The sequence below is a fragment of the Lepidothrix coronata genome, unplaced genomic scaffold, assembly GCF_001604755.1.
Source record: "Lepidothrix coronata isolate B3197 unplaced genomic scaffold, Lepidothrix_coronata-1.0 Scaffold17, whole genome shotgun sequence".
Lineage (NCBI taxonomy): Eukaryota > Metazoa > Chordata > Aves > Passeriformes > Pipridae > Lepidothrix > Lepidothrix coronata.
In genome coordinates this window covers 6725049-6746566 of record NW_016690197.1, presented here as the reverse complement: position 1 = coordinate 6746566, position 21518 = coordinate 6725049, and the positions used below count along the sequence as shown (strand labels likewise).

The window sequence follows — 21518 nt, the reverse complement described above, 5'->3', positions numbered from 1 at the left end:
TCAGGAATACAAATTGTCAATTCAGATAGAGCAATGCGTAAAGTCTGCAGGTCTGAAAGCTTCTAGAGGTTGAGGAGACACCAATTTCCATGACAGTTGCATGCTAGGATTAAACTGTTGTTATGCTAGTAAAAAAACCCGTGCCATTTTTGCTTCCTCTTGTTTTCTGTGTGTGGGTATTAATGGAAAGCAGGCGTTGGAATCAGCCTGCAAAACAGAGATGTTTGAAACTGTTGTTCCACTGGCAACAGTTTCAAACCATGTGAACACTTCTCATTGCTGTTGCCCTCTCAGTGCTTAGTCACTCTGTTCCTCTACAGTGACTGAACAATCTTGCTGTGTTCAGGAATGATTAAAGTGCTAATTGCCTATTTAATTTCTTGTATACCCAGTATAATCTAGAAATTCTGGAAAATCATTTGCAAGGTAGGAGCTGAGCCATCAGCTGACTCCACTGGGATATGACTCCTTAACTTTTTGATGTATGTACAGATAAAAGTCCTTCCATGAGCAATTGTTTCCAGGTGTAAGGGTGTATGAGTAAATCATTTCTCATAGTAATGACAAAACGCAGTCCCTTGTGAGCTAGCTAACCCTTATATGCTCACTATATAAAATACCATTTTTTTCAGCTAAAACTTAATGGGGAATCTGGGGTACATGCAATGTAATTCCTCAGACTGGAATTTGCTCAGAACTTTTTGCAGGAGCACAATGGAATTGGCAGTCATCACATTTGTCAGGATGTCAGCTGTGCAAGACGGCATCTTTTTAACAGGAACTAGTTTTATTACTGGGCATATTTATTAGGGTTTATTTGTGATTCAGAAAGGGAAAATGCTGCTAAATTAATAGCTTTAATCACTGGTTCCTACAGCCCACATTTTCCTTAGAATGCCCCCAATAAACACATAGACCCAATTCTCTCTAGGTGTAACTTCTCCAGACACAGGGAAGCGGCTCAAAGAGAGCTATCGGTTGTGATTTGACTTGTATTTGTCAGTGCAGTGTCTCAGTGCACTAGGACTAGAAAGGAAAGGAATGAATACTAATATTCCAGTACCATGGAGAAGCTTGCCTATCCTGCTCCTTCTTTTGAGATACGTATATTATGAAAAAAGTGGTGATGGGCAGCAGAATCGCGCTCTCTCCTGTGGTTGAGCCACAGTCACAGTCTTACAATTCTTACGTTGATGACTTGTAAATCTATGAGCTGAAAGCAAGCACCTCTTCTGGAGGGAATGTCAACAAATGTGAGGGGTTTTTTTATTTGACTTCTATAGAGAAATATGCACCAAAATTTATATTTTTTTAGAGCACATGAAATTTTAAGGCAATGAAACTCTTGGAAGTAATGTTGAATCTCTACCAAAAGTAAATTTGGACTAGCTTGTTCTTTGGGAGTTTTTATCAGCTTCTGCTAAACAGTCATCCTAAACAGACATCTAGTCTTTATAGTTATGAAAAAGTCTGTAATAGGTCTACTTGTGTGGAGCTTGTAATAAAAAATGCATAATAGAGGGACTCTTACATTTCAACATGAACTGTGAGAATGTTAACTTCAATATCGTCAGCTGCATTTATGGTCACTGTATCCAGCTACTCTAGGGCTGTGCGTAAAGGCATCTTAAAAATTATGACTTTGGCCTGGGAATAGTTCATCACAATTTTCCATCAGTTAGTTCTCTTCTGCCTCAAGCCAGATGGATTAAAATCAGTTTCAACAGAATGTTGGGTGCAAATCATTTGAGTGTGGAATAATTTAGAAGTCCACTCTGAAGACTCATACTCATCTCTAGTAGGAAAACTTTTGCCCCCTCCCCTTCAAGCTGTAATATGACTCTGGAACTTTCCTCCACCCTCATCCTTACCCACCTGTATTGCACAGAACTAAAAGAGGCTTTTGGAGATCGAAGTGTTTAGGAGTGTAAATGTGGAATAAATTGAACAATATTGCACAATTGTCAAATTAATGGGATTCACACCTTGTGATCTGAGGAATCTGATGCTTTCAGCTAAATTGGTGAATGACTACAGGATTACTGGTTAGTGGAACATCTCAGTTAGCATTTGTAACCACACATTGACTTACCTATCTCAAAATTGTTTCTTCTTTTTGTCAACCCTCACTTTACCGGACGATTGATGATTTATTGTAATCATAGACCTGTATCATAAATCCGGAAATGGAAGTTATCAATAACAGCTAACACAATTTATCTGTGTTGTCCTACAGTCCTGTTTCCCTCGTCTCTTTATTTGTTTCTCTGTTGTAGACCTAATTCTAATCCTTCAGTTATTGCTTAGAGATACAAGGGTAGCTCTTCTCTGGGATGGTACAGAGAAATTAATTGTCTTGAAAAATAGATCTTCACTTTATTACTTGAAGTCACAGAAGTAGCGGGTGCATCACTACCATCCACATCACTCTGTTCTGCCAGATAAATGTTAAACTGTAACTGTAATTTCTATTTAGCCTTTTTCAGAAAAGGTGAATATGATGATAAAATTTCAGGAAAATATCCCAAAGCTGTGAGTGAGACCAAAAAAAAAACAACAACCTGTTCCTAATTTGCCAAGAGAAAGGCAGAGAGGGATCTTCTGGCAAAATAAAAGCATTTAAAATGTCTGGAGTCACTTGAACTTCTCTATTTTATATAGGGAATGAAGCAACATATAGGAAATGTGCTGAATTATTTGCTGTTCCTTAATATACCACTATTTAAAAGGTCTTAGCCCAGACTCAGTGGTGTCTTCATTTTACAGGCAAGCAATTAGCTTAAAGGAAAACTGTAAAGCATGTCCTTCCCATTCCATATTTTTACATTACTATATATTCAGGCTGATAGAAAGAACCTGACTTGAAATAATTCATTTGCATTTAGGGGTTATATAGCATATTCATGCTGATGACAATTGAGCAAATCAATGCAAGGAGAAATTATAAACAGTATTGTCTTTTTTTTTTTTATGGCAATTTCCTAGGAAGTTCTAGTACATGGTTTTTAAGATCCCAGTTCCAATAAACCCCACCATGTTACACTATTGCATTGTAAATACAAGTTAAATTTTTCTTCAATAAACCCATAGAAATAACCACACCCCACTGATCTGCCATTAGCAATAGTGTCGTTTCACCTTTCTGCCTTCACGTTACCTCTCAGCAACTTGCTGGCTCCTGCGTTTTGCTGGGAGGAGTGCAAGGGAAATGAAGTGAAGCAGTGCACAGAACACCTTTCAGCAGCAGCACTCATAGGAGTAAATGCTATGCACCTAATTGCAAATTGTGGTGGTACATGAAGGAAGCTGCAATACAGCTAACCTGGAATCTACATTTCTAAATTAATTTTTGGGAGGTGGTGTGAGAAGTACGAGGGAATCTTATTCCAAATTGCAACAGTAAGATGATCTTCACAATTCATTTTATTGGGAAAAGGTTTGTAGTTACACCAAGTAGGTATGAGTATTAGCAATTTATTAATGAATCTAGACAGCTAACTGGAGTCATCTTAAAGCAGAAACTGTCAAGTTGCTCTTCCTTCAGAGAGGAACACCCAAATTCACAGCTGATTTTTCAAACCTTAACCTAGTTCTTGCAGTAACAGTTTGAGATTAACCTGTATGCACACATTTGTGTGACTTTTAGGCAATTGTGTTCTAGACTGTTCATAACTATCCTGCCTTTTTTTCTAAAATCCACACTAGCAGTAAAAGAAAATAATCTAGACTCAAACTGGAATTGTTTGCCCTAATGACATAGAGAAGTTAATAAACCTCTATAGCTTTCAAGCATAAGATGAAATAAGCCTCTTGCCATCTTGAGAAATGCATAAACTTCTGTGTATTTTCCTTTTAAGCTCTTTAATATCTGCTTAATAATTAAGCATTAATTTGAACAAGTTCACCTTAATCATTCATAAGGAAATAGAAAATGAAAGAGCTCTCATTCCCAGAATAAAGGGGCGGGATGGGAGCACACAGACAAGTGAACTTCATTTTAGTTTCGGCACTTAGAAAACTGCAAGTTTAACCTATCACTTAGCAGAGGTTAATGCTGACTGTCATTGGAATGAGCAGATGAAGTAATGATTAATATAGTCAGTGTTTGCACACAAAATTCCCTGGTAAAATACAGATAAACTGAGGGACTTCTTGAGTTGGTCACATTTGAATTTCTCATTGGGAAAAAAAACCCAACAGGGTAAGCTGGAAGTGGGCTTCTTGCTTTTTTCCAATATTGTCCAAGCTTCCCCCCACCTTTTTTCTTGCAAGTCCAAACAATTAGTGCAATGCAATTTATCTCAATCTGCTTCATATTTTTTAAGCAAAACAGTATGTTCGAAAGAGTAAATAACCCAAACATTTTCCATTGATATACCAATGAGATCCCACCTCTTAGTTAATTTATATGGTTGACAGGTTTATAACTGCTCAGTTAGCATCATGTTTTACAGCAATTATTTCAAAAAATCTTGCAAAAGTGAGCAGTAAATTTAAGTGCTTTCTAACAGCTGCCTTCAAAGGTTCTCACTCCTTATCAGATATTCAATAAATCCTATGTTGCAGTAGTGAGTGCTTACATCATGGCAAAGACTTTTTTAATTGTTCAATTTGGATATTAAATGCCAGGTGAATATTGATTTTTATTTTTTAGGGGTTTATTCATTACAGCTTTTAGCTTTTTTGTTACTGAAGTTATTTAATTTACTAGCCAAACCTAGATTACTAATACTGATAAATGTGTCTAAGCCTGAAGATTCTGATCCTGTTCTCAGGGAAAATAAAGCCAAAGAAGTTGCTCAGTTACATAAACTACAGCATCTATATCAATATTTTTAAGCTTAGAATATTAGGTTGTTAGTCTGCATAATTTTATAATTCTTATGAGTAAAGTATAAGGAGGAGTTAGGCATGCCAAGTCATAGAGGACACCACAGATAAAAATTGTCTGTAGCCCCGATGCTCGATGAAAGTTCCACGGTGCAGTGCTGTAAGACCCATCATACTTTAATCCTAGCCTGCAAGAGGGTCCCTGAATCCTGAGAGCACAGTAAGCAAGGACCTCAGTCAGGTATTCTAGGTAATCTCATAGCCTGAGGTTTTTCCCTAGGAGATAGCGCACAGACATAATCTGATTGGGCTTTAACATTTATTAACATTTTAAAGAAACATCAAATTAATACTGGGCTATTTCAGAGGTTGTTATCATAGCTGGCAACTAGTGGGTCTGGTATATTAAATCTCTGTGCAAAGAAATCTTTCTTTCTTGCACTTCCCAAAGTTAAGAACAACTGCATGTCTTCTTCTGGGGGCATATTTGTCTCTATGAGTTAAGAGATATGTACCACAGCTTATGCCTTTTCTTCCTCATTTTGGCTTCCTTCTCTGCTGCAGAGTAAAGGTCTAACTGCCTAGTGTGCTAAAGGAATCGTATTTCAGCAACACCCCAGACTGTGCGTGTGAACAGCAGGTTTTTCTTTTGTTGTTCTATTGAAATCAAGTGCAGTGGTCTGTTTTGTTCAGAATATTTTCTGTATGGTTTTGCCTGCCTTTGTTTTCATCACTCCCTAATAGAACTTCTGGGCCTAACTAAGGGGCACTGCCACCTCAGTGAGATTCTGCCAACAGCAGCAGGAACTGATTGTGCTTTCTCAGTCCCTACCAGTGTTACTCAAGGATCTGTTTAAACTGATGTTCTCTTTCTCTTTGGCAGAAAGTTTCCTCTCACCTGGAAATCCTCAGTCACCACAGAAGTAGTGCTTGCATGCCCTAGCTATCAGGAGCACTGACACATTAAGGGAGTGCTTCCATATACAGAGTGAGGCTCCAAGGTGCAGCTATGGGTAACTCCGGTGATGGTGGGGATGAACTTGTCCCTTTGAGTTATTCTCTTTATAAACTTTCACTCAAAGATAGAAAACACAAGTAGGGATGTATTAAATATTGTATTTCTATAAAAGGCCTGATCCAAGGACCAGTGGAGTCAGTGGGAATCTTTCCAATAGTTCCTGTATGTTTTGAATCAGACTCTAAATGCTTTCAGCCAGGAATGTGACTCGGAACCAAATCCTGCAGATGATGCAGGGTCATTGAGACAACTTGCTTCAGTGAAAAATTTTGTGAGGAGGGCCTAGAACACTTTGATGTCCTTGTCATTAACTTTTACTCCACAAAGACAAACCTTTTGCCTTATGAATGACATGAGGAAGATATTACCCTGGAGAATAAGGATTTTAAGAACAGAATTCAAACAGATTTGTTTCCTGTCATACATTCTGTCTGTGCAAGATCCAGACTTTAGTGTGCAGCTGTCACGGAGAACCTCTCCCTGTCCATTCTCCTTAGTTAGTTATGAGGCTTTTTATAGTCTTAGAACTTACTTATCAGTCCTGAGTGTGTACTTGGGCTACACTCTGTAATACAATTTACTCTTTCAATTACTGTATTTCTATCTGAGAAACACAGCAATGAATGAACATGAAGCTTTCTATTAGGTGGGATCAAAACCACTGTGCATCATCAGGAAATAAGGTAAGAATGAAATGAAAACATTTCTTAGGGGCAGATAAAATGGCTTACAGAGGCTTCACACACTAATCCAGTCAACCCGCACTGTGGCTCCTGGAACCTTGGCAGTGTAGTTTGACAGGTTGAAGTAGCAAGAACACTGACATATATTTATATTTTTATTTAGGTTACTTAAAGTGTTGTACCTCAGGAAGAATTCTTAATCCCTCAGATTCTCGATACAATATAATAAAGCATAACTTAAGTTGTGCTGGGAAAATGGCTGCCCTGATACCTTTAAAATCTCATGCATTAATGTTCCCATATATTTCTAAGGCAAACGTAAGCAAAATAATCCATTAGTATTCAAAGAGGGGAATGTAATTAGAAATAAAAATGTAAGATAACCACATCTACCTTCCCAGAAAGAGATTTACCTTAAAGAACAAGATGAAAATGTTTGCTCCTAAAGCTTTTTTACTAGGTAATTTCTTACAGGGCAGACTTCTCTTCCCTCTTGTCTCATAGAAATAGCTGTCCCAAACCAAGTAAGGGCTATATTTATCTTCAGTTCTGAATTTCTGAACTTGTGCTGTCATTCAGGAGCTCTTCTTAGATGAAATACGTCATCCTTTACTCTATTAGAAAATAAATGTATGGATGTATTATGGAATTTGCATTCCATTACCTTGGTTTGCATGCCATAAAACATTTATTACACCCTTGGGCTACAGTCTTAATAATGACTGGGTGAAATGCACTAATGTGGTCTTGGCCTTGCTATAGAACAAAAGATTAATGCTCTTTGATGTCACCCAGCTAATAGTTGTGCTCACCAATTTGTCCCTTCAAAAGGCATTACAGTCCCACAGACAATCCCTGTAAGACTAAAGCAAGCAAAAAATGTTTAAACTAAACCACAAGCTGAAGCCCAGTTAACCAAATAAGCATTACATTAGATTTCAGCTCTAAAAATAAAGGTATGCAGGTTCCCTTCAGCAAGGAAGAAAGATCTTCTGTGTTTTATTTCATCCTCTCCTTTTCTGATTATACCCTGCTGACATGAAGTTTAAAAAAAGCCATCAATATTTTCTTATGTTTTATGGCAGATACAAAATAACATTTTAGTTAAGCTCCTGGAAGGCATATATCAATACCATCTACAATTCCAAGCCTCTCAGGGTCTTCTCGTATAATAAATTTTGCTTGCCTCTGATAAAACTATTGAATTTTTTGCCTACCTCCTCCTCTTTAGAAAGAAGAGGAAGAAGTTGTACCTTTAACCTTAAGTGACAATTATGAGATTTTAAACTTTTTCTAGACAATGTACCACTACTCTTTGTGTAGTTTATTAAAAAATAAAACAAACCAAACCAACAAACAAACAAAACCCAACAAAAAACCCAAACGCTTGATGCAATTAAACCACTCTGTCATATCAGCAAAATTTACAGTCTTGTCAGACTTCATGAATTGAGCAGTGAATCGATATTTGGATGACAGACATCAGGAAGAAAACTGAAGGAGGAGCCTTGTGCCTCTCCCTGAGCCTGTGCCCCAGTAGTAGAGGGGGCTGTCGGTGCTGCTGGAGGTATCAACCTTCTAATTATCCTAAGCTGAGAAAGAGCTGGCCGATTCACCATCTGATGTGAATCAACATTGCTATTTTGAAAGCAGTGGAGTGACAGTGACTTACACCAGCTGAGTATTTTGACAAGACTGTGTGTGTTCCAGTCTGGAGATGTAGCACTGTGCCCACTTGGATTTTCCAAATGGTTTCAACAGAGGATTTTTCTCCTGCTGCAATTTCATATTTTGACTGAAATGGTTTTGTAATGTCCTTTCCAATTGAAAACTATCTGCTGGTATTTCCAACTGGAGTTGGCTGTGCTTCTGGGGTGAAGGAAGCCTGTATCCATTTGAAGCAAAGCTGTTTGTAATTATATAATGTAAAGCTCTAGATATATAATCAGTATGTACTATATTAAAACCCTTTCAAAGCTCTAGAATATTGACTGACAGGCTATCCAAAAGCATGCTTATATAGCATAAAAATTTTATAAAGCTTTCAAAACCACTAAAGTAGTGGTCATAAAGCAATCCTTTGCAAGTAGTTGTGATTGACATAGCAGATGAGCCAAAGTGAATATCTTTTTCTTTTTGTATCTCATATTGCAAGAGAAAGCACAGTCTGTTTTAAAAATCCCAGTGCATAGGGAATATAGCAATACAGAGAGGAAAATAAGACTCTACAGTATCTTTTGATAAATAGATTATAAAAAAAGAGTGAGAAATTGATGTTTGTTGAATGGCAGATGGAAAATGTCTCTATAAGTAAAGTACAGCCCTGCAAATTGTAGCAAATACAGTGTGCCTAACACTCGTCCTGCAAATGAGATGACAAGGAAATAATCCAGATTGTCATTTTTTCCCACACTTATTTTGAAGCAAAAAGTTTTGATACTTCTCTAACTACATGGCAGGCCTTATGTTGCTGTTTGTGTACATCATATGTATTGGATATATGATTATGAAACATTAAGCATTAGCAGTAGGTATAGATATCAGTGAATTTATTTAGATTAGCAGTTTTAAAGGAATGTCTTTACAGATCACCTGTAATAATCACAAGGGAGTTGGACAGCAGTCTTAGAAAAACCTCTACCAGCGCTGGTGTGTGGGTCTGTGCAGTACCATAAGACATTTATTTCAAAGCCAATTTTAGGCAAATTGCAAGTGCTGCTACTTCTGCCTGGTTGAATTTGTGATTTACATCTCTCATTTAAGTTCTAGTTAAACCTGCATTTCCTCAGCTTGAGTTCTGAACTCAGGGTCTGGTGTCTTTGTGCTTGGAAGCTGCTGAACTGTCTCTGCCTGCCAGAGAACTATTGTAGGGAAGTATAAAGGTATACCACTTCCAGGTACAAAGTAGGCTGATCTCATATTTCTCCTCCCGTCTCTCTTGGCAAGTCTATTTACACCAGCTTCTGCCTGTGTTTCTGTTTCCCCTTTGGCTGACAGGCAGGTCAGAAATTCTGCTGGTGTGCAGTTAGATTAGCAATGCCTAACTGTAGAGCCCAAAACACAGAGGCCAAGCCTGTTCTGCTCCTCTCTGCAAACCTTTCCCATCTTGGCAGCCAGATGTAGCTGCTGTTTGTGTGAGCTTGCCATATCTCATTGGGATGCTGCAGCTCAGAATCACCAAACATCTGCCCCATGAGAAGCTTGCTGGGTAACACACATTATCACTGTCAACCTTGATTCCACTCTCACCTTGCACAGATACCTTCAACAAACAGTGGAATATCTTTGCAAGACCAAGTTTAATCATTAAGTGACTACTACTAAACCAGCTTAAGATCTTGAATCAACAAGTGCCAGAACAGAATACAGAAGGTTCCTTGGTAGCTCCTACCTCCTTAGGACTTCTGTATACTTCTCTAGATGTGATCTTGCAAGGAGATGTTTTTCTAAACCAGGAAACAGAGCATCTAAAATGACCTTCTCCCTCAACAACCATAAATGTTGTGGTTAGTCTTTACTGTTATTTCCTTTGGATTCTTGTTGAATCCAAAGATATAATAAAAAAGATATTTGTTTACCTCTTACAATTTTACATTTACTGTAAAATTCACTGTAGGGCCCCAGACTACTTCAAAACTGTCACTGAGTTATCTTTTTCACCTTTCTAATTTTTTTAATTTTTTTTTTTTTAGGATTTTCCAAGATGCCCATCTTGAGACATCTACAGCTTTGATTTCCCTCAGTCTTTAGCTTTTTACAAAAAGGATCTAAAGTTCAAAGTGAAACCAGTCAATACCAAATACAGTCTGAACTGGCCAGTGTTTCATGTTGATCACTCTAAAGTCTTAAAGTGGCTTGTTAAGCATCATAAAAAAATTCTTTGACTGAAGAAAGATAAGTTCCAAATCTTAGCAGTGGCATTCAGTGGTGTTAGCCATAACTGCTTTTTTTCACATTTAACTAGTGGAAGAGATGAAGTAAGAATCTTGTCACACACCAGGTTCATTGACTGCACTGACCTGGACACAGCATCCAATCTGTGCTGTGAGTGGTTCAGTAATTTTATAGAATAAATAGGATGCTTCATGGTGTACAGGAGAAAGGAACCAAAATAAGGCTGTGTGGCTAGTTTGGTTCTTGTTACCTAAATCTTGATTGACACACAGAACTATTAAAATATTACTTTATTGTTCCAGATTTAAAACAAGCAATACTTAGAGCATAACTGCTTGCTTATCTGCAAAGGATTTTAGATTATTAGATCCATGTACAGACTCCTAGCATTTAAATTACCAAGTGGTTGCCAAAGAAGAACTACTGACCTCTCTCTGTTAGTCATTAGAAAGGAATTAGACACAAACTTCATCTAAGAGTTTCACAGACAGCTGCTGACAGAGGAAGAGATGAGACCCAGTATTAGCCTTAGTTAATTGTAGGAATAAATTCCTCTGCCCCTATGATGCTAACCTCTTGGTTATACCTTTATACCCTTGCTCCTTCCACAATTCAATCTCCTTGGTCTTCCATCTGCCATTCCAAGCCCACAGCAGCTGCACAAAAATCATTCTTATTGTTTGTGCTCTGGTTAGAAGGATACATCAGTGCTGCATAGCCTCTGTGGCTCTTCAGGCACAAAAGGTATGAAGGGGATGTGGGATGCAGGTTATACATTGCACAGTGAGCAGAAACCAAACTGAGTGGCTGCTCTTAAAGCCTGCACTTCATGATCCTGTTACACCCATATCCCAAGGCTGAAAAACAGTATGTCCATTATAATTTTAGGGTCTAATATGATTTGCAAGGATGGCATAGTAAAGCCTTCAAATTAAATTCTTACATCTCCTATATTGAGCCTACTGCTATTTCTTAGTCAGTTTTGAAGTGCCTGGTCTTAAAATCCACTTGCTTCCACTTTCCCACCCATGTGGTGCCACATGGATTTAAGATCTCTTCCTTCAGCTATATCAACTGCAATGACTTTGGTAAGTATGGTTTTAAAAAATCTTTTGTTTCATGAAAAATCATTTTATTTCATTTACATACTGCCATTTTTGGCATCTGAAGTGTCATATATTCATTGTGCTGTTGATGAGTTAGTCCGCTTTTCTGTCATGTAGTATAATACCTTCTATGTCACCAACATCAATCAGTTAATTAAATTTTTTAAAAATCACATTCATATTACAGGATTCATTGTATCCTAGAATGAGGACTTGTTTTGCATGAGAAAACATCTGTCCAACATTCATTTGGAGCTTGAAAACAGGAAATTCTAACAGAAATATGACTTACTAAACTTCTTCTGCTTCGGCTTTCTCAAGGAAAGTACTACAGTTCTTATGGCATCACTCAGTCTAAAAATAGTAACCTGTTATCTGTTCATAGCCAGTAGTGATCATCTGTGATCACTAACCTTGCTTTTCAGTGCAAGTGCTGACTTGGCCACGGACCAGTATGTTCATAGTAGCATCACTGTTTAAACTGGGGGGAAAAAAATCTGTTTGTCGAGTGCCCATGTTTGACATAGCCTTTAGTTTAGTAGCTATTTTAAGTTCAAGGAGCTCCTACATGTTGAAAAATTTGGAAGGGGATAAATAAAACCATTTGCTATATGACTGCCTTCTACCAATAAATTTCTGGATACTGGAATCACTGCTGGCAGGTCAGCGTGCATCTTGCTTACAGACGTGCAGTTAGCTCACTTTTCCATGTGGTAGGTAACTTTCTGTGTGCTTTGCAGATCATAATATTAAAATTTAATGGGCTGATTCTGAGAAGGTGGGAGTGTTTTTATGAGATATATATATATATCAAAGTTGTTGGGTGTTTTTTTTAATTCTTACATACATAATTTGGAGATACCTATCAGTTACCTTTTTCTTAAGAGAGAAAGATAGTAGTTACCTATTGTGGATGTAAAAAAGGCAGTGGTTTATTAACCAAGTTTTCAGCACTTTTCTATAGAAGGATAAGGCATGGGTTACCTTTAGCAGGTCATCAGAATATACAGTCAAAAATTCATCTTCTGCAGTGGTACAGCTGGTACAGCTGCCTCATATCAATCTTGTGGTAAATCTGACAGAAATCAAACTCAGAAATTGAAGAAGGGATTTTGCTGCAAGGCACAAGTGCATGCAGTTAATTTAATTATTTCAGGAAGCCATGTATACTTTGTTCATTTCAAACCAAAATGCATAATAGTTGTATCTTTCAACTGCTTTTTGTACAATTAATTACAAGATGTTCTTGGCTTGCCTAGGTATCTGATTGGAATAATATGGTTGATCTTTGCTGAGTCAATTCTTTTCCTTCCAATAAATCTTAAAGACTGTTATGGGAGGATTTTTTTTAGTAGGCGCTTTGTTATAGGAAACTCTACAGAGTGGCGTTCTGTGCAGCTCGTTTATTTGATATGTATGTGAGAACATTTGAGACCATAAGTGCACTTATTAATGTGCAGATGGCACTCAGCTGTCTTTCCAATCACACCGGAAGGTTTAATCTCTTTCTTTCTTGTAGAACCAGATCACTTGGTAGGCTAAAAGGCAAGTTGGACCAACCTCAATGGAGATAAAATGGAATTTGTGTGGATGGGGGGATGTTCCTGATGATGACTGCCGACAGGGCAAATGTTCTCTCTGTTCTAAAGAAGTATGATATTTTCATCTGGCAAACCCAGTATGTTCTCCTGACTTTCTGTACCTCTTTCAGTATTATCAACTTTCCTGCACAGGCCATTGAAATTTCTCATTCTATTCTAAAATCTGTGCAGAAGAGAGCAATCAGGGAAACCTAAAAGTTGTCAGAGTGGCCATGATTTTCTAAAACATCTAGATGAAAAGTGAAACCTAAATTAAAAGTGAAATATCTTGAACATATAAGACCTTTTTAAGGCCCTCCATATTGCCATGAGGAAGACTGAGAACTGCTGGAAGCACAGCAAATCATTGTTCAATGTATCTCAGTTCTTGAACTGACTCTTGTTTTGGATATCTAGTCAATTTTGAGCTAGAGCCATAAGTAATGTGTTTATATATATATTGCAAATCAAGAAAGGAATTACTGGAGTTCAAGGAAAAGCATGACAGAACAGGAAGCCCTTTTCCTACCTGGCCCACTCCTCCATTGCAAATAATCAGTTGATGATATGTGCAGTGAACAAAGAATCCACTGCATGAAAAACTGCAGCCTCCCGCGGTTATTGCTTTCCTCGCGCTTCCTGCCAGAACAAGGGAATAGAAAGCTTTCAATTTGATGTTGATGTTATTTCCTTGAGTGGTTTTGTTAAAGTGCTGAACGTACAGTTTGTTTGCTAGCAACCTTTGGATTTACGAGTTGCCAGTCCTGGAGATGTTACTGTTTGTCATGCATTTTCCTCCCGATTTCCCTTCTTTATCCTCCTGCCTTCAAACCTTTTTAAAGTCTTTGCATTGCTGATACTGGCTCTGATGCTAACTGGTAGTAATAGAGTGCTGTGCAGCTGTGGCACCGTAGCTTCCCTCTGGATAATGCTGACCGCAGACTTAGCAGCTTGTGCCAGCTCAGCACATCTTGATAACTCATAATCCCTACCATAGGTTTTTATAGTTTGTCTGGTCTACTGTAAATCTCTAACTCACTGTCATCGACAGAGCTCCTGACCTGATTCATAGACACCAGGAATTAAGCTCCTGTCACACTCTGTTAGAAGATGACACCATTTATGCTGTGATATTATACAAACAAAAATAGATGCTCTTGAATATAGTAAATCATGGAACAGTGTCAAAGGTCATGCTATTATTTTGAATCTTGTTAATTAAGCCAAGTAAATAAAAAGATGGAGAAAAAAAAAGAAAATACAGAAAAATAAACCCGTGCACTAGCCAGCATGCTGAAGTACAGGCAGGTTAACTTATCTTTTCTACCAACATCGGTAATTTGGGGCAATTTAGTGTGTACTAAGAAAAACATGTACATTACTAAAAAGAAATAATTCTGTGGGGGGGTTTCCCCTCTGTCTTGCTGTGAATGTATAAGATGGTCCTCAGTCCTATGGCAGTTTGCACTGGTTCTCAGCCACGGGAAGATTCTGTCCCTCTAAGGAAAAAGGACCTTGAAATAATTAAAAAAAAGAAAGAAAGAAAGAAATTAAATCACTTCTGACGCTTTGACACAGCAGAAATTATATAGGTTGTGCTGTAAAAAGGAGCCCAGTCCAATTCTGTCTACTTCCTCATTAAAGATCAATTTGTCTGGTAATGAGGACTCCTAGACAGGATACCAAAATACCAGAATTTTATTCTAGATCAAACCCTGGCTTTTTATGGGACTTTTGTACTGAGGCTTCATTTGTGCTTTTGATTTTTACTGCATCATTTTTAAGTCTGGTCCATTCCTAGTGTAAGGTCCCAGGAGAATGCTCACTGCAGCTGGCCTAGTGGATCTCTGATTGCAGGTGGAGAATCAGGATGCTGCAATAAAATGAACTTGATCTTTGGTGGCTCTAAATAAGACTGAATGATCAAGTTGCTTTGAAAAAAAAATGTAAAAGTGCACGACCTAACTTTTATTCAATCATTCAAAACTTTTTGGCCTTGTGACACAAACAAATATAGACATTTTCAGTGGAGAAAGTAAAGTGTTTTGGATAGATGCGGGATATAATAAGACCTTGATCTTCATGGAAATATTTTTGTATTTTTAGCTATCATATTTGCCAACATGAAACAATGTGATAATTAGTAGGTTTCTTGATGTGGTGGTTTGGGCTTAGCTCTGGGGGAAACTAACCATCTTCAGCTCCGGGAGAAAAGAACGAGTAAACCCATGACACTTGATTTCGTAAGACTAACTAAACAATTTCTTGGTATACAAACGTGATTCAATAAAAGAGACCTTGTTTGAGGGAATACAAGTTTCTTTCTGAGAATTATACAGATTCCTAGTTGGCATTTTTTGGTAAATGGTGATGAAACTGTAACTGCTCCTCCAGCTGTATTTTCCTGAAAAAATATGTCTGATTGACCCAGTTATCACAAGATGCTCAGAAATGTATTATTATTTCAGACAGCTCCCAATACCCCTAACTCAATTGTCTTCATGATCAAATTTCCAAATTGTGAAAATCTGATGAGTAAAAATATGTGAAATTGCAAAATGATCACAGAGAGATGGAATAATATTGTATTTGTAAGAGAGGAAACTGCACAAAGACCAAGTTACACTACATCTGTTGCATGTAATTCTTTTGACTATATAACTAGCTGTCATCTGGAAACTGGTTTGTGAAGCAAGTTAGACATTTTAGTTCATGTGCAGAGGAGCTGGCAGAGAAGGGAACAAATACCTCACGGTACTACCTATTCTCCTTCAGGCAAGTTCAGTGTAATTAGTAAGGACTGAACGGGCCCACACAAGCTCCTTGGAAGACTTTTCCCCTTTTGGCTGTGATAGAAGGGCACTGGCACACAGAACAGTGAGCACTGTGTCTTCCCCTGTCTATTGTGTTGTCAGTCTAGGATTTCAGTTCCTACGGATGATGATTTAGCTTCTTTCGTTCTTATTAAGTTCACTTGAGAAGGTTTAGTTTGCACTTGGAATTGTAGAGGTATATCTTGTCATTAAAGTAACTTTACTGAAAATTTGGCCCCATTTGACCTCTTAGACATATTTTTCTTCTAATAGTGTCGAGATTAGATGATGTAGCATTATAATTTGTCATAGATATGGCCTGACAATATCTACAAAATCAAAACACTTAACAGCATAATTCAGTATTCTAATTCAGTGGCTTATCTGTGCTGTGATACGTATGATCTATAGCACTTCTATCTATATCTCTAAGGCAAATTGGTGCCAACTGACGGTGCTAAGGGGACATGGAAGGAAAGACAGCCACTTCTCTGGTATACATTTCTTCTAGCCTTAGGATACAGCAGACCTCTGTGTGAACTCTCTAGTGCTCTGACTGCACTGATCAGAAAGAAGATCCAGCAGTTCCTCACCCCGAAGCCGTGCTGAATTTGCTACAGGTTGCTTATTCCAGGGCAGTCAGGGATAACCTGACTGCTGCAAGGGTACCATTGCCTGGATTCTTGGGTAGCCATGTTTCATGTCTTGATAGCACAATCCCTCGGATTGGATTCCTCTAGCACTGACAAATGCGGGATTTCTAACATATCTCCACAGAAGGGTAAATCTCAGTTTCTCTAGAAATCTACTGATAAGGATTGTGCCTCAGCTTGGGTCTTTTGAGTTCCCTGCAGGATTGGGACAGGATGGGACAAAAATGTAGATAATTTGTACCCTGTTGTATCCACAATCCTAAACCATTTTAGCCATAGCACAGGCAACTGTTAGAATTGATAGATACTGATTTCTTCAATAGAAAATGCCTATGGACTACTTGTTAGCCTGATGCATGTCAGCTGGCTAAATGCTAAAGCTGTGTCACTACTTTAGCAACATCATTTCATGTCTTATCTTTATTGTAGAAACAAATTAATGAAAATTATATAGATTAAGGAAGGCAATAATCAGATCCAGTTCTCTTCTGTAATAGAGAAGCTATCCAACAATGATAATTTCCAAATTCCAGTGTGTTTTTCTGTGCTTTCTAATTTGATATTTCAGTGTGCTGTCAAGTGAAATTAATTGCAACTAATTAAAAATGATCTAGTTAGGACAATTGGACAATAGTGCCCTGGAGATTGTTTCATTCCCAGAGGTTTTAGTGACTTGCTGCTGCACTGGTTCAAGTCTTCAGAAGGGTGCTATACATCATAATGTCATTTTACATTGTTATTTCTCTGAAAGCAGCAATTTAAAAGAGTCTCCAGTGAACCTTGAGCAACTTTGCACTAAAAAGAAAAATGTTACTGTTCAAGATCTGTAAAATATAAAATATAGATTCAAAGAAATCACTTGACATGAATAGTAACTTTAAATTTGTGCCATTATTTGCATGTAATATGTAATGTTGTAGTAAAAGGCTAACAAAGCATTTAGGCTGCTCTGAGGCTCATTGATTTTTCTGCACCTTTGTTCAAACTAGGTCAAAACCAATGTTGGTCTTATTTTATCACACACGTTTTTCTCACATTTGAGACCTATGTCCTAAAGTGATATAACACAGTTCAAACCCACAACATATTGTGGCCTGCAACATCTATTTAGAGAAAAGCAATGCTCTTGTTTTGGTTTAAATTACCCTAACCAAGCAGCTGACTAATAGGAACTAAACTTCATAATATACTGAGGTCCCATTTTTGAGTAACTTGGGTGAACTGAGGGCTTAATGGAATAAGGCTTGCTTTCATGTTAGGGTGAAAGCCGGTTATTTAAAGAAATATGAAAATGAACATTGTAACCAGTGCAAACGTGTTAATGTGGTTAAACAGCTCATTTGATATTCTGCCTCACCACTATAAGCAGAAACACAGAGCCTACTAAAATTAGATTTTGTCCCAAGTCCCAAAGCTACAAATCTTCCTGTCTCTGCAACCCATACTTAGCAAACTTTATTCTGTGAAGAAATAGAGATGCAGAATTGGGGATCAGTATAGTTCTCGAAGAGGGAAAACATAAGTGAGAGGCTATTTTTAGACAGTGATGAGGTTTTTAAACAAACCATATATCGTCCTGACATTTCACATCATTTCTCCACTGTGAAATGTGTTCTATCATAGAAACCACCTTTTTTTGTAGTGTGTGATCCTTTCTCCCACTACAGCATATCTGGAACATCATCTCCTCTCAACACATTTTGCTTTTCTTAATTTATCTGATTTCTGAACAGGACCATCAATCAGTCTTTGAATAGGTTTGATTCAACACTGTGTTATTTCATTTTTACACAGCCATAATAGCACAAAAATCAATGGAGTTGTACTGACATACAAATGGAGTAATGTATTGGCAGATCAGACCTATCGAATCTGTTTTGCTCACAAGACCATTAAAATTGGTTTTAAAAAACTTCAGCAGTGAGATAAGTAGTTGGTTTTTATACATATAATTCATCCTGTGTTCTGATATTTGTGCTCGTACTAATGGGAAAGTGAGGGGATTCTTGACTTTCTTGTCAAGAAACTTTTGAAGAAAGTGTGTTTTTCTTTGTGTGTATTTCTTCGTACAGCAGTAATCTCTGTCTCTTCCACAGACTGGGAACTGATCACATACACATATATTAATGGATAAACTACAGAACCAAAAAAGCAGAGGCAAAATGCTGGTCCCACTACAGTCAGTTGGAGTTTTACCTCCAACTTTGCTGGAATTATGAATTTATCCTAGGGATCTTCTTTCTTTATTTGTCCTAACTCGGCCACACTTACCAGCATACAGAAGTACATGATTCCATGTAAGCATGGCATTATTATCTTCTTCATTAGATCAACGCAAATCTCAGCATTTCTCTGGGACTATCCGAATATCTTCTTGCTAAATGCAAAGTGAGATTAAGCAGACTTTACTTGCAGTATGTTCTGTGCATGCTGAAACTCAAGCTTTGGCAGGCTTCAAGAGAGAGGGTTCCAGAGAGAGTCAGTAGGAATGTTTTGTCCATCAGGATGTTTGAATCGGACAATAAAAGCACTCCAGGCAGTTGTAAGTTATAACCACTAAAAGATACAGAAAAAAGGCAGTCTCAGAGATAACTGAATCTGAAACAATATACTTTTGTTGGAAGATAACTCATGTCACTGCTGCTGCAGTTGGTTTTTAAAAAGTAATCTTTTTCTATTCAAGGTGGGGAAGAAAATCTCTAAAACAAATAAATGACTGGGTGAGACTTAAAGAAGCCTCACACGCATTAGCCTTTATTTTGTTGATAGATATGTTTTGCTCAGAGTGCTGGTAAGAGATCATAGAGTTAAAGGGGGAATGAGTACTCTCTCTCTCTGCTTCTCTCTCCTCCTCTCCTCCTTGTCCTCTTCCTCCCTTCCCCCTTTTTTCTTCCCCCCATCTCTCTCTCTCTGTTCAAATTTTGAACTTGATTCAGGCTGTGGTCTGATGTTCACTGCAGAAACTGCTTTCCTACCTTAAGACAAAACTGCTTCTGGTTTAACCTCTTCCCTTGCCAAAGGTTATTGGCCCCACAGCACTGCAAAATCGAGTGGATTACTTCTAACAGTCTTCTATGGTACGTTGAACTGCCTTGGCTGACTTTCCAATGAAGTGGGTGAGGATCACTCATGTGCCCACTCTGCTTGCTTTGTGGGATGCTGTGGAGAGCAGCACAAAGCTAGAGGCTCAGCCACCTCTGCTGTGAATACCTGAATGCATCCTTAGTATGGTCCTAAGGAAAATGAACAATTTTTAAGTATAGTTTATTACTAAGGTCTCTTTGTGACACTACTTCCATGCCCATCCTGAAAGAACAGCTCAGGATCTCCTTGATTTTAACCCACTCTATCTGGCTGTCTCTGATGGAACAGGCAGTGGGGGGAAAAACTCTAAAAAATTAAATCTCTCAGACCTAGCTCCCATTTACTGAACTTAAGGGGAGTTTAGCTGAATAAAGATAGCACAGCTTGATTTGTATTATGATGTTTCAGAATGTCTTATGGTATTTCAGAGTCATTAAGATAAGTCATTAGAATAATTTTACATAATTTTGTATACTACATATTCTAATGTAGAGACAGACACAGAGATTGGATAGTCACTATATATGAGACATTTCTATAACTTTAATTAATAAAAATAATAGCAAAATGGTAGCACAGAGTCCTGTTCTTTAAACTTCTCAGTGTAAACCTTCTGGTTTTGTATTCTGGCAAACCAGTAAACAGAAATCTGGTTTTTGCAAACATTTTAAGGGCTCTGTTCCATGAACTACAACACCTGGTGTATCTCAGCTCTGAGTGTAATTTAAACAAACAGGCCATGTAACACATCTCTCTCTCAGTCAAATAAAGCAGACTTGGTGTGCTGCCAATTCTACTCTCATTTATTTGCTAACCCTGGGTTTTATTTATTCCCTGAATCATCAAACACGTTGCAGAGAGTGACGGGAGCAGACAATATCACATCAAATAGCTATATAATAATGTAAATAAAATATGGTAAATCATCAGGTACATTATTTGCCTGTTTTTAATTGCCCCAGTTCATTTTGTGCACTTGAACCAAAAGTATAGTAAATGAAAAAGCTTTTTATGCTGAGCAAAGTTAGAAAGAATATACCCATTGGATACTGATGTCCTGTTATTTAGATTAAGTGAAAAATACCTTTAACAAAAAAATACACCTGGATGTAATACAAAATATCCCACAAAATTTGTTTATTATTGTCTGTGACAGAATCTCTGACTTCAATGACTCAGGGATCAGCCCAGTACTGCCTGGCTGTGGGATACTGTCCTGTAAACAGCAACGGATGTGAGGATCTGTGAAATGCTGAAATGTTTTCCAGTGTTGAGTTACAGTTACTGAGAGGATTTCTGTGATCAGAGGAAGAGAGGAATGAAGGGGGAAAGAGGGGACGAAAGCAATATTTTGAAGTTAAGAAGTGTGAAGGAGATCACTCTTGGTTCCCACAGGGGCAAAGAGTTTATGGTCAACAAACCATTGTGTGGATTATATATGCAGAACAAGTGTGTAGGTGACAAAGCCTTGCGTTTGTTTAAGGTTTCTGTTTTAATAAGATTTGTTTAGCAAAGGTCTAGCTCAACTTTACATCAGATTGTTTTCCACTAGAGAGTTGATTTAAACCCTTACCAGATGAAGGGTAGGAGCTGACAGGTCAGTTGCTTCTAAAGCTAACTATCAAAAAAGAGGAATTACAATATTTATATCTGTAGTATGCTGTTGAAATACATTTCTGAAAACTGATTCCAAGAAGAGTCTTCAAGAGCAACACACAAATAATGAAGAGAAATTGATGGCCTGAAGACTTTTGTGTACAGTTTCTGACTATAAAGTTCACCAAACACTCACTTTCTTCTGTTTATTAGTTGGCTGGTCCTGATAGGTTAACATGGGAAGAGAAAACTCTACAGTAC

General features: G+C 37.8%; 2 long non-coding RNA genes across 2 annotated transcripts in view; one reads left to right on the top strand and one right to left on the bottom strand.

Moving 5' to 3' along the window:
* The window catches only part of LOC108493477, a 92712-nt gene that overhangs the window by 57559 nt on the left and 13635 nt on the right, over positions 1-21518 (top strand). The gene's annotated exons all lie outside the window — the stretch shown is intronic.
* On the bottom strand, positions 14499-19650 carry LOC108493478. Its single transcript, XR_001873483.1, has 3 exons — positions 19553-19650; positions 18849-18954; positions 14499-14625 (listed from the first exon to the last, which is right to left on the bottom strand). It is a non-coding gene; the product is annotated as an uncharacterized LOC108493478 (long non-coding RNA).